We start from the raw sequence: 15,752 nt of genomic DNA, 5'->3' as shown, positions 1-15,752 counted from the left end.
GCATGTGCATGTTTATGTGAGCGCTTCCTGTTTGAGGGTGGCGGTGGCGGAAGCCATGTTACCACGTCGTTTCCGCTGGTTTAACGCTGTTGCATGGAGCGCCACAGCACAGGGACCGTCCCTAGTGACAAGGGAAGGAAATGTAAGGGGGGTTGGGGGGTGAAGAAACGAGGCAAGTGCCTTTGAATCTGGGATGGATACTGAAGATTGTAGGAGATTGGACAAAGGGACAGCAGATGGAGGAAATGCTTGAAAAAAGGCAGCCTGCGAGCAAGACGAAAGTTAGAGACATTTCACGGAAGACGGAGAAAGAAAATAAAAGCGAGCGCAGGAGCGGGAGAGGGATTGCGTTTGTGTGTGTGTGTGTGAGCATCTTACCGTTGTGCTGCCTCGGTGTGATCGGAGAGGGCCGAAGGGCTGCGGAGGGCCTGGAGCTTGGCTGGCTTCGTTCCCAGTCTCTCCGCTCCGCACTGGCTCTCTGCCAGCTCCCTCTCTCTCTCCTGCTCTCTCCCCAGTCCGGGCGCTGTAGACGACACACACCCCTCCTTTTCCTTCAGCTCCAGCTCCGAGAAACGCATCATCGCACGCTACACAGACACACACCACACACACACAGCACAATCGTGAAACCAGATCCAGTGTTACGAGCACCAGCTGTAAAGCCTGTCTCTCGTGTGCTCCAGTACAACAAAAATAGAGGGGGAAAAACAGAATAAAACTTGCATAAAATAAATCTGCAGTGAGAGTAGAAACAGGAGCTAAAAGCGCATTAGGAGTAAATGTAGCAAATGCATATCAATAACTTATAACAAAAACTAACTGATATAGGTGAAATCAGGGTATTCATTTTACTCATATTTGACCATGCAATTTTCAGGGCCCCTCAGAAAGGGGGAAAAGGAAGGAAATAAAGTTCTAACTTCACAACCGCCTGTGGGCGCAAAACCAAGTGTTACTCATTTCAACTGATTAGTAATTTAAAAATAAAATGAACTGACCTCCCAAAACGCAGCTGGTTGACTTAAATTACGTCCTCTTGTGATATTCCTTCCATCTAAGCAATCAGAATGGGGCTCAATGTCTTTTTCAATTATTTGAATTGAATATTTACACAAATTTAACACATCTGCAAACAAACATTAATTTACCCTCATACACAAAAATATGGGGAAATGCATGATATAGTTGAGAATGCGATGGCTTCTTTAAATGATAGAAACTTTAATGTAAGATATGTGGAAATGTGTAAAAACATACTGGGCTTATTTAAAAGGACTTTCCATAATGTGTGGGCTATCTGAAATTAGGGCATTGTCTTCCATCAGCCTCTCCCTTGCTCTCCCTCCGCAGCGAGACTATGTGTGTGCGCGCTAATGACTCTGCCAGTCGGCGAGTGCTCTGCTCGCTGCTGCTGGTAAGAACTCTAATCTTCCCCATCAGGAAAGAATGGGCTGGATTTCACTTAAGCTGGAAGGGCTGCCACCATGCACATAGCTAGTGGGGGCCTAGTGGTTTGCATGTGTAAAGAGAGAAACAGAGTGCAAGATGGAAGAGTGTAGGAAAGGGTGTGTGATTATGTTTTGGTATGCCCAGCACAAACCGGTCTCCAGGGCTCACCTGCAGGTTAACAGTTGCCTGCAGCATTATGTGCTAGCAAGGCCACGACATGCATGCACTCACACAAACACTCAGCAGCTGAGCTTCCGCACGACTGGGCAAAGCAGCCACTAACGGCACTTTATGTTAACCCTTTCAGCCATTGACTGAACCACACACTCAAGTGTGTGTGCTCTTGTACAAACACCCAAGTTCTCTCATGCTAACTGAGTAGAACTGGTGCCATTAAAGCCTGTTTGACAGATTCACAGCAGGGGCTCAGAAACTGCTAGAAAGAGAGAGCAGGAGAGGGAGTGTGGGTTGCGGAGATCTGTAATTAGCAAGGCGTTCAATATGGAAGTAAGATACGGGTGCCCGTTCAAAGCCGGAACTAAGGTCATTGAGCTATTTTTAAAGAGAAGCTGTAAATCTCAGGATGTCTGAGAACTTTATCTAATTCAATGACAGTTACTGGTACATGAAGAGTTGACCAGGGAACAAAAAATATATGATGTGTTTTTACATTATAGCACTCTTACTTGACCTTATGTGATCTGGAATGCTTCTCAAACTGAAAGTGTGACAATGACATGTGACATGCTCTAAAACTGCACAAACATCCCAACTGACATACATGAATTGCAGAACTCACCTGCAAAGCTCGCTGTTCCCGGCTTAGTTTACTGGAGTCTGCATACAGCTCAGTGGTGACGCACTTGAAGCGGTCTCCAACATAGCCTGAGGAGTTGGCTATTCTCTTGGCCAAGCTGGATTTCTTGCTTTTAGACAAGCCATGTCCTTCCTCATCATCCTCATGGGGACTCTGCATCTTCTGGTACATCCTTGCCCAGGTCCACATATTGTCGATTAGCGTGGTGCCGATCAACCTTGAAATCACCACCATCAGCTCGAGCCCTTTCACCGGAGGTTCTGGCACAGCGCAGTGTGTGCTCTTCCAACATGTCAGGTAGTGGGCTATGCTCAGAGGAGCTTTCCTCACTCTGGCTCTGCACAGGAGAGTCAGACTGATTCTGTGGCCGAAGCGGACTGCATACCTCTGCCCGCCGCTCTGAATCAGTTGGCCAGGATACGGCAGGCTGGCCGGAGCGCAAAATCTGCATGAGCTCTGGCTCTTTCTCCTCAGAATTACTGCCACTCTCATTCCCCATCCCTGTCCCACTGCCGACTGGCTTAGCTGGCTCTTTGCATTTGGCATCGATGGCACTATGTTTGTCTGGCTCTGGACTGCCATCTGTCTCATCTTGGACCAGGTCGATACAGACAATCTCCTCTTTATTCACTGTGTGATGCTTGCTCTGAGACCTTGAGCCAAAAACTTCTTGCCTCTCTGACTCCCTCTCAGATTTGTAGCTTGGGTCTGTGTCAGTGATGCTTTGGCGCTTGTACAGAGCCTCATTGTGATGCCAAGGCTTGTCCAGGGGTCTGTGCCTCAGTTCCAGACGCTCAGTGACTTTGTGGTCCAGGGGCAGGTGGGGAGACATTAGTGGATGGACCATCTCTTGTGAGTCATGGTAGGTCAGATATTCTCCATGACTGGGTGGGATTCCATATGGGATGCTGGGTTTAGGTGGTAAACGTGCTGAATACAGACTGTTAGTGCTAAGCAGAACAGGATGAGGGTACACTGGCCCTTTTCCTGACAACTGCAAGTGGGAAAGGGAAAGACTCTCGGGTACTGGGTATGAGAGATATCTGTTAGAATATGCTAAGCTGGGAGGAAGATAAGTTTCACCCTGAGGCATGTAGAGATGGCTTGGAGCATGCCCATTTTCCAAATGTGATTGCTGAGGCTTAAAGCCAATTTCAGGGGTTTCAGGTTTTTTGAGTGTCTTTGAGGGCTTTGTAGCTGTTGGGGTCTTTTCTGGTGGGGTGGGAACTGACTTTGGCCATTCTCCGTTATTCTTGGGAGAAGGTGAGACAGATGATGGCCGAGATGCTGTTGTCAAGACAGTAGGGGCAGAACTTGGGATTGAGCCATTGTTTTGGTTGTCAATTCTGGGACACGAGGAACTTCTTGACTGTGGCACCACATGTTCAAGATTCTTATTCTTGATGATGCTGGAGCCTTTGTTTTGACTTGCCTCAGAGCTGATTGTCTGGGTAGGACTTGGCACCACCCAGGAAGATGTTAAAGTGCTAATTATCTCAGGCCTTTCTGGAGTTTTAGAAGAAGTGCTTAATGTAGAGGATGATGGAGAAAGAGTTTCTTTTAAAAGTTCCCTGTTTTGGGAAAGTCCATAACGGGCAGTAGGGGAATAGCCAAGCTTGGCTAAGGCCTCTAATTTGGGGGGGTATCCATTGGTAGGTCCTTCGAAGTCCATGATTTTGGCAGACAAGTCTAAAGGCTTGTCTGCTGGGTCTTTGGTAATAGGCCCCTGTTGAGGTGGTTTCTCAGAAGAGGTCTTAACAGGTGAGCTGCTGCTCTTTCTTTCATTCCCCATACCTCTGTTGGACTCAATGGTTGCCTCTTTGGCTTTAGACTTCTGGCTAGTAGGCCGAATTGGAGAGCGAAGCTCTTTGGACATGCTGCTAATGTATACAGGGTGAGCAACCGATGGTGAAGATGACGAGGATGAGGAAGGACTTCTGTACAGAGGCTTTTGAGATGGGGGAGGGGGTGGTGGTGCTGCAGGCGTCTGAGAGGGACGTTGTGTATGGCGGGGCGGCTGCATTACAAGTGAAGTACATGAGTCTACTGTGACTATGGAACTGGAGCTGCTGCTCACACCAACACTGATACTGTTGCTAACATTGCTGCTAGTGCTGCTTGTGTTTTTGCTGGATGGTGTCCTGATGGACTTGCTGTTGTTGGCACTGTTTCCACTGCTGCTGTGCTGCCTATCACTAGGTGACTGGTGGTGGGGCTGGGTCTGCTGATGTATGGTCTGCTGACCAAATGCTGAGGGCTCATGGTGAATCCTTGGACCAATACTCTGTATCGTTTTGTCCTGGTGGTGCATCATAGGTGACAATGCAGAAGGGGCAACAGTCGCAGTGGGGATCCTGAGAGGAGGAGCAAGGGGTGAAGATATAGGTGCAGGGGGATAGGGGGGCATGTAAAACAAGCGCTCCGTACCAGCTGCACTGCCTCCTGCACATAAAGACTGGTAGGCCAGATGCTGGGGAAGGTAAGGTGGCGGTTGTGACAGGATTGATGCTTTATACATGTTCAAAGTAGTGTATTTACTGGAGTCTAAGAAGGAGTACATTCCAACTTCATGGTAGGGATTCATCCAGGGAACCCGCAGATAGCTGCTACCACCATTGAGACTCAATTCTGGGGGCTTATCTGCTGGTATGACCCGTCTGTCCAACCCTAAAGCATCTGCACCAGTCCCAGGCAAAATCAGTGGCTTTTGAATCCCAGGAGGGGAACTTTTATAAAGTCCAACGTAACTGTTTGCGTTTTTTCTGCTGTCGAGAGACACATCTGGTTTGTAGAGCAAGTCAGGGATCCTGTCACCAACATAGCCCTTTTCGGTTGGCAGGGTCCGAATTCCTGGTGGATAAATCATCCCGCCATGAACATGGAGGCTCTCCCGCATCAGGCTGGCCCGATCGATGCCAAGTGCACTGAGAGGGTTCATTCTGCAGGTTGTACTCGCATCCACCTTGGACAAAAGAGCAGAGAGTGGTAAGTGTGGGAGGAGAGGGAGTGCAGAATAAGACAACAAACAAAGAGCAATAAGATTCAGACAATGAATAGACAAGTGAACAAAAGGCCAATACAGATTAACAGCAGGTTCAAGCCATCCAATCTTTATCGCCCTTCACTAAATGAGAGGGCATATTTATCACTGAAATAAGAGACTGCATGTGATAAGGAACACAAAAATGAATCACAGCACATGACAGACACCACAAGTGGTCATTTTATATAAACATCAGACTCTCTTATTAAAAGGTCATAGAGAAAAGCATCTCCAAGCATCTCTTTCTAATCGCAAACTGATTCATACAAAGCAATCTGATGATATTCCCACAACCTTAAAAAAGCTAATAGGAAACTGCAAGGACGTCACAACACATTGCACTAGTCAAGGTCAGAACAGGCGAATGCAGAAAATGTTTTTAAATGTCAGCTTCAGCAAGGCTATAGTGTGGGAAACGCAGCAGCCTTGATGTATGCTTTCTGGACAGTCCGGAAGACAGCACAGATTGGTCTTCCCATCATACCTGAGAGCGACCTCAGAGTCAAATTATGCCAGTCCTGGCTTGTGCATTCTGAGAGAATGCATCTGTCAACAATGGAAAATGCTAATGCAAGAAAACAGGCTATTACACACTTTGCTAGCATGACAGGTTGATATATTTCAATGTGAGAGGGGATAATTTGAAGTTTGTCTCTGAAATGACACAAAGCTGTTCTCACACGACTAACTAAAAGAGAATATCTGTTGTTTACATGCATGAGTATGTATTAAATTAAATGCTTACCATGCTTTGAATGAGGACTCGATTTATCTGTTAGTTCTCAACAGATTCCCTGGTTTTCACCATCCCATAAGGATAATTTTCTGTTAGAGAAAAACAAAAAGCAAAGATATTATACATCATGCAGCTCTTGAGACAGAATATTTACCACATTCTATTATTTATTCGAATACCGTTTTCATTTCAGGGTAAACACAATGAACCACAGTGAAGATGAACCTTGATCACTGAGTGGAGAAATTGGCATGCTACCACTAACATGAGCAGAAATAGGGAAAATGAGAAACACATCCACATGCCTTCTTCACCACGAATGGTCACCGGGCCACCTGCCTTGTTATCTCAGAGCAAGTGCTCTGATAAGGAATCCCTCTGTGTTCTGTACTCACAGAAACCAATGTGTGTGTGTTTGGGGGGGGGGGGGGGGGGGTCTATCATTACAGCGGAGAAATCAACAATCAAAAGCCGCCCCCTCCCCCCGAAATACTGCCGCCCAGCCCCACGGCTTGGCAAGACATTACAGCAGAGCTTTGTTGAGTAGGCGAGTAGCGCCTCTGTTATTGATGGCTCTACAGACTCCACATTTCAATAACGCAGACCCAGAGCTTATCTAGAGACATGGCCACAGTCGCTGCTATTGAAGGAGTGAGACAGTTTGCCCTCTGTCATCAATCAAACCAACCTACACACATACACACACACAGATGTGCATGCATCACTCCCATAGCAACCTGTCATGCACAACAGCTTTAATGCATAAGCAGAATGTATTAATACAAGTACAATCTATCCCTAAAAGCGGTTGCATTTATGCAAAACAGTAAAAGATGCATTGCTATTCAGGCCAAGCACATGCACGTGAGGAGCCCTCTTGCATTTACAGCGAAGTTGAATTATTGTCCTATAACTACACCAGCATTAAGCCGCCATTAAACTTAATAAACGTAAATTCTGCCCCTGTTCCCGGAGCGTGTGCCCCCCTTCCCCCATGCATGCTCCTCTGCTCGCAAAGCCTAATCCGACCCTGCCGTGGGGAGCGCAGCAGAAACCCACTCGCCTTGGCTATTCAGTCACGTTCTCTGCGCTCTCATTTTCCGTCCCCTCTGTGACCCGCTCTTTCATTGCGCCAGCGGGGGCGAGGACATTATGCATTTGAGGGGCGCTTCGGTAAGAGGGGTACTCACCCCCCACGGAGGAAAGAAACCTCCGCTCTCAAAGACATCAATCACAAGCCATGCTCGCCGGGCGCTTTGTCTGCCATTTAATGCAGGTGAGCCAACACTGAATCGAGCTGCATGGGCTGTTTTAACTTCGTTTCTAATCACCTTGGCTTTCAAACTAAACAAAAGACTATACAAAAGTTAAACTTTGCTACGTATTTTACGTTCTTAGCCCCGACATTATTATTTCATGCATGGGGCAGAAACGGAATTGGTTTGTCGTTCATGCTGCTCAAGAAAATAATGCTGCAATTTTGCAGCGCGTAATTCTCGGCTCACTTTAAAGCAAATAGACCGTGCAGGTAATGCGCAAAATTATAAAGCAAATAAAAAGTACCAACAAATAAACAAACACATGCAAATGATTATGTATAGCCTATATAAAATCTAAACGATTTAATTACTATCAAAAGAAAATAACGTTTAAAATGTGCATATTATTAACAAATTAATATATTTGTATCTTTAAATGTTTCATTTTACATGCAAGAATAAAAAAAACTATAGGCCCAATGCTTAATATTTTTTTTACCAGTAAATATTTCCAATACCTACTCATCAAGACTTTTGCGTGACAGTGTGGCACGGATAAGCCAAAGGCAGTACCAGGCGTGAAAGCTGTTGCATCAGCTCGGTGTTGTTGATAGAAGAACACGAGATGATGTTATAAAGTGTGCGGCGCATGAAAGAGAGTGTTAAATGTTTAGCTCCTGAGGTGTGAGTTTTTGCAGTAAGGCCTCGAGTGCAGAGAAAGGAAGGCCGCTGAGATCTCCACCTAGGAGCCCCAGAGGCCCGCCATCAGCTCTCCAACTCTGGCAGATCGCCAAGTCTATCGTCGACACTCTCTAAAGTGGCAGTAAAATGTTTTATAATATCCGTAAGCAGGAGATAAAGACAAAGCCGAACGAAGGGGTAAAGACAAGGACAAAAGCGTTTCAACACAAGTGAAATGTAGGCCTATACCCTACTTAAATGTATCGCATGCCTCCTGAAAAGGCATGTATACAGCCCTTAAATAAAGATGATATTTTCATTAAAGCGCCTCATTTCAAAGAGAACTTTGCAGTGAAAGGTGTGAGCTTATCTTTATTACCTCAAACGCAAAGCGTCCAATGTCTAACTGAAAATGAACCTGTCATAGGCCTCAAGGTGCCCCGGGTAAAATCTCCGTCCACGTTACTGACACTCGTACATAAGTTATCCTAGATTATAGCTAAGGGCAAACTCAGACGTGGTATGTGAACATTTTGACACTTTCCATATTTTAAATAAAGCAGAATATTTTTTATTTTCCATTTTAAATGACTCTAAAATGCACTTCTGCAGCAATTTACTCTTAGAAAACAAACATATAATTTTAGGGCAAAGTACTTTTATAAATACTTCCACCGCAACGTCATTTTATGCAGCATCTAAAATGACGTTTGCGTTTAGCATTCTGTGATTGAAATGACAGGTTGAACATTTCGTTGCAAATTTCATACGCTGCATATTATGTATCTTAGAACTGTCTTAAATGCACACATTTAAATAATATATCCATGCTTGACACACCTAACTAAAAATGACTCATTTTCACACAGTAGGTTACATATTGATATAGTGACTGTTCGGGTTAGCCTAATTTCATGTAACTTTCAGTTTAAAAAAAAATCTAGGTCTGGAAGAAATATTAATTTCATAATTTACATACACAATTATTGATTTATAAGTTGCAAAATAAACAATGAAGGGATGGTAAATCGTTTCTATGACACTATTTACCTGATTTTCATTTATATATATATATATATATATATATATATATATATATATATATATATATATATATATATATATAGTTTGTCAAACAAATCGAACAAAATATTTTCTCTGTATCTTTTAGTCAAAGGGTCAGTCAACATGCACGTTTCACATCCCATTACAACGAGACAAAACTTTTCATTTTTCAATGCGCACATGCATTGGCTGGCCCATATAGACAAAAACAAAACATTCCGCGGGAAGGGCTCGGATATTTAAGACGCAACGTGTACAAAAGTGATTATTTGCCTGCAGACATTCAGCTGCGAGAAGCGATACGAATTGCTGCGAGCCCCACGCGCTGGCAGCGCACACATATTCCGCGTGCGGCCCCCGCAGCCATCCCTCTCTCTCTCTCTCTCTCTCTCTCTCTCTCTCTCTCTCTCTCTCTCTCGCTCACCTCCCCGTCTGCCGAGTGTGTGCTCTGCGCTGCTCTGAAATGGAGGGTTGCGTGCGTGTACTCTAGAGACTAGCGCTGGCTCTAGCCAGCCCTCTCTCTCTCTCTCTCTCTCTGACTGTCCCCTCTTCTTGCTTGCGAATACAAATCGATACGAACTGGGAGCTCTGAGACATGGGACCCGAGAACTTCTATTCGGAACTAGATCCGTTTTTAAACCGGAGTGACATTCGATTCAGTCAAAGGTTCTTGAACTTGCATCCCTCCACTGATGTAGACCCTGCGCCTTTTATTGCGTTAATATTCATCGGTACCAGAACTTCACTGCTGAATTGACAGTGCGAAACCTTATAGTGTGAGTCATATGCACTTGTGATTAAGTTAGACTGAATGAATCTGATTCAGTTACAAATAGTCATGTTCCAACTTCCATCTGAAAGGCTCGTGAAATGACAAGACGTGAAAACTGCATTTTTTCCCCTCCCCAAACATTTAAAAGTCCTAAAAGAACCTTTCATGAAGAGTTAAGGATGCAAAACAGTCACAATTCTTACGATTCCCGTACCCTATTAAATTCCAGACGCCCTAACCTAAGGTCGTTTTAAGCTCGTGCACAAGATAATGAGTATGTACCTCATCCCAACTTTACTCATCAATAAATATATCATGCCATCAGCCTTGTTAGGTGACACATTTTGTTGTGTTATTAAAAGAGACCACATGTGAATTCAGATCACCTATTTAAAGGTCTAATATGGATAGCTCAATGTGTGGATGAAGCAACAAAAGGATTTCATATATCTTTTATTGCTTCTAAAGCATGACCTCTTCAGGGTGTGTTTTAATTGAGAGCGGTGTCTATGTATGATGACTTTGCAGCTCATTGCGTGCTGTTAATCGTTTAACTAATATACCATTCTCCACCATAATAAGGAGAGACACGACTAATAGCTGTTTAATAAAGGAGGTAACCTAGATGGTTTGCTATGAGAAAAAAAACATCCTTTGTGGAAGTTGCGCTTCTCCTTTTCGGTTCCAAGTTGAACCTAAAGTGACTGGCATTTTCAAAGCACGTCTTTATAATCTATTATCTCTAATACAGTGTATGCGTTTCAAAAATCCCAGCTTTTAACTTGTGAGGAAAAAAAAAGAAAAGAAAAGAAAACAATGTATCCATGGGTAGGCGTCGCTCCGGGAGCGCGCAGCGATCCGTGCACGCCGGGGCTCCTGCTGCAGCACAAAAGCTCAGTGAAGCGAAGAGAAGAGCTCTCCCGTTTCAGCGCGCGCCGTCCCGCGGGACCGCTCGGACCGAGAAGAGACTTCAATCAAACCGTGACGTCTCCAGCGGGAGCCAAACTCCGAAATCCGATCCGCGCCGCGTCTCTCCACCCTCACACGAACTAAAACGCTGGCGAATAGAGCCAAACGGACTGCCAAGACAAAAGCAAACTCTGGCAATACGATTTAGTAAAGAAATCAACTCTGTGGGGATGTCTGCTCACGGGTGCCTAGGTGTTAAACACTAAATATTTAACATTTAGCCCAAATGTTTTGCTAATTGTTTTTATTATTATTATTAGATGATAAATTGATTTGTGTTGACATTATGTGCAAAGGGTCATGGATTGCTCCAGATTCATTTCAGAAACACAAACTAAAGTTCTAACCAATAGCAAAAGTTATTATAAATACACACACACATACATACATACAAACATATATACATATATTATAAAGCGTCTAAAATAAACAGAAAATAAGCTTTTGTCCCAAAGAACTTTACTTATCCTTTTTATGTCATTTGTTTCTGCCGGGATACACCTCGAGGCCAGAGCACAATTCAATCACACATTTAAACAAAAACTAAAATATGAATTCTCCATATAGCGTTAAGTCGTCATATATTTTGTTAAACACTAAATAACCCGTGGGCTGGCCTCTAGGGTGTCTCCGTAACCTCTAATGCAGCCAAACTCTGTTATTTGGCTCATTTTGATTTCCGCCAGATTCAAGGCCAACATCAATCACTTAAAATAATGTGTGAGCTGTGGCACCGGTTTAACTCAGGCCATGACTTGCCGGTCTGAATTCCACCCGCGGGTGGGTTATATGTATAGAGCATTACAACACGGGGCAGACATGTCACACTTTCTCTCTTGCAGATCTGACTGTGCCATCGGAATATAGGCTGGTCTGTCTCCAGCAGACAGGCTCGGCGGGTGAGGACACCGTGCAGGCGTGAGCTCACACTGAGCTGACGGGCTATAAATAAACAAACCCGGGGAGCTGGGGGTCTCAGCGGGGCGAGTCGGGGGAGTGGACGACATTCACGGAGGAAGACAACCGGTATTCACTGCAATCTTGAAATGCATTAATAAAAAATGACAAAAGATTAAAAAACTAGGCTAAATAAATGCATGCATAGAAATATAGTGCGGGTTAAAATAAAAAGTCTTAAGTCTAAAAAGTTTGTATCATTTAAGAGAATACAAAACTGAACCGCTTTATGGAAGCTTCGATTAGTTGTATTGAACAGATTGGAACAAATAATAAACAGATTGTCGACTTTTATATAACACTAAACCTGTCATTAGTTCCACTCTATAAAGTTTGCAATGTTTGATTTAAAAAGTAAAAAGTCTTATTCAGTTTAATGCTTTAGTTAGTGTGTGTGTGTGTGTGTGTGTGTAGGCCTACACAGACACACACGAATTAAGGTTCCAATTACAAGCAAACATGGTTTTGTGTTTTCATATTTTTCGCATTTGAGGGCAACAAAGAACTTCTCGCACTGTCTAGTACTTCAGAAGAAAATATAGGCCTACACGAAATAACCCCAAAACTTAAAGCCTACATTGATCTAAAGAACGAATAAATATAATATCAAGCACTCTTTAAATCTACAAAGATCCAATGGGCTAACTCAAAAACTTCTACAGCCGAATGGGTCTTATTGGGAATCAATCACAAGAGCTGTTGTGGAATAGCTTGGGAACGCGTTAAGAGTGCAGCGATGCGCGTCAGATTGAAATGCGCTTTTTAAATTGACAGTGTGATTGAGTCAGGCTAAAACACTGGATGCCCCCCCCCAAAAAAAAATCAGCAGTAGCCGTTTAGGCAAGACTATGAAAATACGGATGGATCCAGGGCTTTTCTTTCCACCAGGATTCATACGGATACGCTCTGACATGTTTGATTAATAGCGTCCACAGCGCTTTAATTATGCAGAATAGCACGTCGCGAGCATTTAGAAAGGAGACTCCTGTGAAAAATTAACCCACGGGGTTGACTACAAAAAGCAGGCCAGTAACTAGGGGCCTAAGTTTGCCTCAGCATAACCAACAACAACAACACCGTATCTTCACCTTAGCGAAACTATTTTATTTCTGATTTGTCGAAACTCTTTACAAATGCTAATTTAACGCTTTTAATCAATGGTGATTTAAATAACACTCATCCAGTCAACCTAGATAAACCTGGGATTATGGGTCTTCTTCAAGGCACGGTGATAATGGTTCATTGATCAGCCCTTGTGGGAATTGAACCTGCAAACTTTCGGATACCATCACAGCTCGGATTCAACCCTGAGGTTTGTTCTCCAAGGCAAGTATCAGGGTGCGACATCCCAGCATTGTCTGTTATGAGAAAATCGCACGATAGTCTGCGTGACATAGCGAGAGAAATATGTGAAGTGGAGAAAACTAGCGTCAATATACGGATGTTTAATGTCCAAACGGCCGCGCCTGTCAAAGACAAAGAGGTTTCTCAAACTTCAAAGCTCTGTGGTGGATTATACACAAAACTGTCAGTGTCTTCACTTAGTAGGAACCGGCCAAGACATTTCCTCCCGTCCCGGACACGAGCCGACAGCGAATAACTTTGAGCGCAAGAAGGTCGCGAAGTGTCTCCTCAACATTCGTGTCGATTCACAAAAAGAGGATTTACAGAAACACGAAGCACTCATACTGAAAATTATCTGGCGTCAATGTCTAGCCCAGGATCCACAAGAAACATTTCATTCATTTTATATGAATTCATAAGCTACTTGTGTCCATAATGTTTCCTTTCAGTCCTCTGACAAAGCTCACTGAAAACAGAAATGGAGGTGACCTCCAAACGTGCCTACTTGTTTGGAGGTCACATCCCATTCTTGTTTTCTAAGAGTTCTGTAACAGACCGAAAAGGAGCATTTACTGCAATTTTCACAAGGTTAGCAAGCGTCATATAAAAGGGCGAGGCTCGCAAAATCAATAGCGTGCGCGGTGTATCCCGATCGGAAAAAAAGTCCACGAGCCACCGCGAGCGCGCGCTGCCGTCTCATTACTCAACACGAAAAGAAAAAAAAATAACACACGTGAATTTCACAGAAACCAACAGTTCCACAAATCTACGATTTGATTTCGCTATGAATAGGCTGTGATGCACAGTAAAAAGGTCAGCTACTAAAAAGGAAAGTCCCGTAACATGGGAAACGGTTCGTTAGCTCGTGTAGACTGTCCTCGGACTGACGGGAAAACTAGATAAAATAGATTCATAAAACGAAAAGCAGTGTCTGATGTTCATACACGAGCACAAACAACCAGCAAGAAATGTCAACAACATCTCCGCGAGCGCGACACCATTCAGCCAGGACACAAAATTTTGAAAACTTATCAGCAAACGCAAGTTTTACAGAGAAATTTCAAAACAAGGGTCTATATGCCAAGGTTCGTGGTTTAAAACAGTTTTGGGTATCAAAAACAAACCCTCTTTAGCTTTGCCAAAGGTCCGCACGAAACTGATCGGACGCATTTGCCTAGACTGGACAATGTAACGGAACAAACACATGTAGATAAGACACGAGAAACACCGATGATAAAGCTCCAAACCTTCTTACCTGAATGTAGTGATGCTTGTTGTTCATCGAGTCGCAGTGAAAGTATGAAGGTTCCTCTTTAAAAATGCACGTTTTCACTTTTTGAGTTTTTTTAAGATATGCAAAGATTCCCGTTAAAACAAAGAGGATGAGATGCCGCTATTGAAAGCCGCATTACTCTGTAGCCTATATAACTCGGGTCACTCTGTTAAGCCTAGTTTTCTCTTTGTTTTCAAAGGAAGTCCTTCAGAAGTTAAAAGAATCTCCGGACTTGCCGAACACGAATATCCATCCACTCCTGAATAAAAAGATGTGCACGCGAACAGGAGCTCCGTGTACATCCATGCAGGCGCAGTCGAACGTAATTCCTTTGATTCGCAAGAGGAGGACGGCTTCGCCACGAATCGCGTGAATGCACAGGTGGCGAAAGATCCCCGGGGCTCTGGCTGAACTGAACTCAGTCTGCTAGGCTATATGACGCCTCGCAGCGCCATGTTGGGCTCGGGCGAGACAACGAGCGATCGAGAGCCACGCCGCGAGAACGGCGGCAGTGTGTTTGCTCGTGTGTGTGTGCACGGGTCGGTCCTCAAACGCACATTCACGGACCACTGGCCAACAAACCCGCCACAAGAACTCCCCTCTCTCTCTTTAATCTCACGGACCGATCGCGGGAAATTTTCCGTCTCTTTGTCCCCGGTTCCGATACGCGATATCGCTGGCGCGCTGAGTGCTTTGCGCGACTGCTGCTTGTGTGTGCGTGTCTTTCCGCGAGCGCGTGCAGCGGGGAATGAAAGCTGAGCGCAAGACGCCTGTCTCTCCTTCGCTCTCTCTCTCTCTCTCCCTCTCTCTCTCACTTACCCAGAAGGCCAGTCGGGGGAACAACCGCAATTACCATAAACCCAGTAGGCTGCGCTCCCTCTGTACGACTCGACGCGCCCGTGTAGAGTACAGCGAGAGGGGGGTGCTTCACACAGCGTACGGGCTCCGTAAACAAAATTAATCGGCAGTGCCGCTGAGAGGCTTCTGGAAAACCACAAAACGGAATTTTTGGCTTATATTAGAAAGAGAGAAGGGAGGTGGTGGGTGGATTTATAGAGTGTTTTACACATTATAGATGTCTAACATAGATATATATGTGACTTTTTTTTAAGCAGAACACATTTGTATTTTACACTTTTGAAACAAAGATTGATCAATCATTACAATTCTATCCAACAGAACGCTTTAAACACTCGTTCACAGTTTTTGAGCACATTAAGACGTAGGCCTACCCAAAATAAAATAGATTTTATAAAAAATAAAAATAAAATAAAAATAAAAATCGTATAGCAGGTATAATTGTGGTTATACGAAATAAAAATAATTAATTAGTTGTTGGAATGTGATCAGAAATGCACTTAGGCCTACATAAAAAAAAAGTAAAAAA

The 15,752-nt window shown here is 44.1% G+C and overlaps 1 pseudogene; it reads right to left on the bottom strand.

Annotated features, from left to right (window-relative positions):
• Positions 1 to 378: 378 nt before the first annotated feature.
• LOC113099708 (BCL-6 corepressor-like) lies at positions 379 to 15,170 on the bottom strand (annotated as a pseudogene).
• Between the last annotated feature and the right edge of the window lie 582 nt (positions 15,171 to 15,752).

Source organism: Carassius auratus, unplaced genomic scaffold (assembly GCF_003368295.1).
Source record: "Carassius auratus strain Wakin unplaced genomic scaffold, ASM336829v1 scaf_tig00217023, whole genome shotgun sequence".
NCBI classification, from domain to species: Eukaryota; Metazoa; Chordata; class Actinopteri; order Cypriniformes; family Cyprinidae; genus Carassius; species Carassius auratus.
This window is presented reverse-complemented; position numbering and strand designations above follow the sequence as displayed.